We start from the raw sequence: 3529 nt of genomic DNA, 5'->3' as shown, positions 1-3529 counted from the left end.
AGTGAGTAGTTGTGGTCACCAACCAAATGAGAAAAAATTGTTTCAAAAAAAAAAAAAACGCTACAAAAGAATTATTTCGTAGTCTTCAATTGTTCTTTCTTTTTGGAACACTTTGTACAATTTCAGACAATGCGATTAGGTTTTTTCAGGCTTCATTAAGGCATAATCTAACTGACATGCTTTTTTTCACAATTTCTCTGCAATTTGTGCATTCAGACATATGCTTCAAAAAAATTGCAGCTAAGCTGCAACTTTTGAGGAAATCTCTCGGAGTGATCATATAGAAGCTGAAATTACTTTATATAAGAAGATAGATCTTTTGAATGTACTTCTTACTGCTACTTTCTGTAAATTCTATCCCTGTTGTTATGTGCTCAGCTGACTTCTACTTTCCCTTACTAGTAGCTTTTAACTCAATGCTAGAAGGTTTTAAAGGTACAGTTGCAGAATTTCCAGTGCTACTGACGTTGAATCATTTCTCACAAAATAAAGGTGATTTTCAATCAATTGTTACTGAACAGAGATGATCTGTTTCCCCAACACTGATCCTAACTTCTGAAAGAGAATCTGTTTCCAACTGCCAATATGTTACAAATTAGGAATGCATTTGTGAGAAGTTGCAGCTGAAAAAGTCTCTTGCCAAGCCAAGGGTAAAAAATCACCTAATTTTGTCACTCATAACTACCAAAGCTAGATTTCAAGTTCACTGCAGGCAAATCTCGGATGGAGACTATGCAGCTAAGAAATCGTGGATCAGGGGAAATATCTTCCTCACCAGTTGACTGGTAAACCGCTTAAAGGCATCACCCCACGAATTTGGGGTGGTGCGGGTTTCAGGTGGGTTATGCCTATACGGGGTCGTAGATTATGGGGAGCAGAATGATTCCGTCCATTTCTTCCTAATTGCCGTAAAAAACGGCCCGAAAGATGAGGCGCGTGCACAAGGCTGACGCACTCCAATAGAACTCGTTGTAGAATATAGCGCTCCGGAACGCTCGAAGCCGTATCTTCCGGGCCGTTTTTTACGTTAATTAGAAAACGGAATGAACGTAATCACCCTTCTCTCCATAATCTACGACTCCGTATAGGAATAACTCACCTGAAATCCGCACCACCCCAGATTTGTGGAATGATCCCTTTAAAGGCAGCTCACCACGAATGTGAGGTGGGGCGGATTTCAGGTGGACTATTCGTATACGGGATCGTAGATTATTGAGAGAAGGGTGATTCCGTTTATTTCTTCCTGGTTGCCGTAGAAAACGGCCCGGAATGTACGGCTTCGAGCGTTCTGGTGCACATTTTCTACAAGGAGTTCGATTGGAGCGCGCCAGTCCTGTGCATGCGCCGCATCTTCCAGGCCGTCTTTTACGGCGATTAACAAGAAATTGACGGAATCACATCCCTCTCCATAATCTGTTATGCCGTACTAATACTCCACCTGAAATCCGTTCCACCTCAGATTCGTGGGTTGATGCCTTTAAAGCGCTCAGCGGTTCCACAGCGTCTGCACTGTCTTCCAGATAAACCAATTTCACCTCCACATAGTTTTCAATCCTCCTGAAATTGGTACAAATTGCTACAAAGCTCATCTGGAAGGATAAAAATACAGCGATTATTGATCGATTGGGTGGATGTGTGCTCTTTTTTCATATTTCCGCTGCACGATGCATGCAAACCACGAATCTAAAACTTACATGCTAATGAAAAAAAAACTAAATTTTGAAATTTTTCTCCACTTCTGATCCCACCAGTTTCTAAAATCATAAACTGTTTGAACTGAAATTGAATTCATTTACTCAGCCCAAAAGGATTAATCAAGCTTAACCGCTTTTTTATTCGATAAAATTGTTCTCCAATAGGTTGTATTTCCATGGAAACGTAAATTTGCTAGGAGATTTTTTTTCTTTAACTTTAACGATAATTCTTCAGCTTCGCAATATCGTCGTTGTCGCGGGGAAAGAGGACAGCGTAATAAAAACTAAGCAGTTTCGTTGTTGCTACAGAAAGAAGAATTTTCTATTCGCTTTCAATTTCCCTCGTATCCTTTCAGATTATCTTTCATTATCGATCACATCAAACAACACAGAATAAGGATATTTCCATCTTCTAGTGGTTGTGCTCGATCACAGATGTGAGAGTATGTGATTACGTCACCTGCACAGAAAAAAAAACAGATGGATTACCAGTAAACAACGACAAATCACCTTACAGTTGCTATCAACAAGTTGACAGAAGAATCGGGTACAAATAATATAACAAAATTAAACATACGAAATATCGATGATCACAGGTTAATGATTATAAGTTTCAGAAATTAGATATTAATTAAATATTAATTAGTCAATTAATTAGAAATTCACCTTTCCCTAAAGTATAGCAGCCTGTGGATTTTTTTTTAAATTCTATTTTTAAAATCTATTAAACTGAGACAATAGAACTCGAAGCTGTGATTTTTTTTCATCAGAACGAATATCGAATCAAAAATTTTCAATTAAATGGGCTTTTACGAGTACATATTTCCTGTAACTACACATTTTAAGAGCTAGAATTATAACGCCATTAATTATCACTTTTTGGAAGAAAGTTTTTTCTTCTGGAATAAAAAAGATACAGGTCGAACTTCCCAGTTAAATTTTTCGGATGATTTATTAGGTTCATAAAAATCGTGAAATTCTTTTCGCTTAGACTAAAACAGATCAATTCTGTTCAAATGGTTGGAAATATACAGCAAAGAAATTCTTTATGGGTTCTTTTGGATAGTATAATTACAGGAATAAAATATAAGAAAATGAAGTATAGGAACTAATCAATAATTACCAATGGATGTGCATTCAACGTTTGGAAAGACTATATCCGCTATATCAGTAGCTACACCTCGCTTGGAAACTTCGACGGATCGACCAATCTTTCAGCAGCAAAAAAATTGTTATCCACTCTAAATTGCTATTTCCCATCAAGACCTAACATTCTACCCTTGGGAAGGTCTACAAAGAAAAAAAAACAAGGGATGAGATTTCAGCTGAGTTCTCATTGCAAGAAATAATTTCATTCCGCTTCCGTAATAGGCTCTCTCTGCCCATTTCAAATACAGAAATAATTCCGGAACGGTTAATCATTTCCTGTTATTTTCAGATTGCACTAAAATCGTTTATAAAAAATAACAAAATCGAGTGAAGATGTATTTAGTGACAGAAAATATAGTGATAGTAATTTTACTAGTGAGAAATAAATAACTCCTCTGTACTTAACTTAATTTTATCACCACATACAGTATGGATCTGGAGCTGTTCCAAGTACTGGCGCGGAGCCAAAAAGAAACTCTGTCGCTTGCGTTAATTTTATAACAAATCTTATTTCTTCCTTTATGTCGCAACTACATATTTTGCATTTCTGCGGACACTTTTTCCGCTTTTATGGTGTTCAACTAAGTACGATTCTAGTTTCCCCGAAGTCCCTGAAAAGAAAAACATTGACAGGACATTAGTTTTATAGCGGGCACGATTCTAATGTCTACACGTTTAGGCAACAT

The sequence above is a fragment of the Necator americanus genome, chromosome IV (assembly GCF_031761385.1).
Source record: "Necator americanus strain Aroian chromosome IV, whole genome shotgun sequence".
In the NCBI taxonomy this organism is placed as follows: Eukaryota; Metazoa; Nematoda; class Chromadorea; order Rhabditida; family Ancylostomatidae; genus Necator; species Necator americanus.
The sequence above is the reverse complement of the archived record's forward strand: the minus strand, read 5'-3'. Positions refer to the sequence as shown.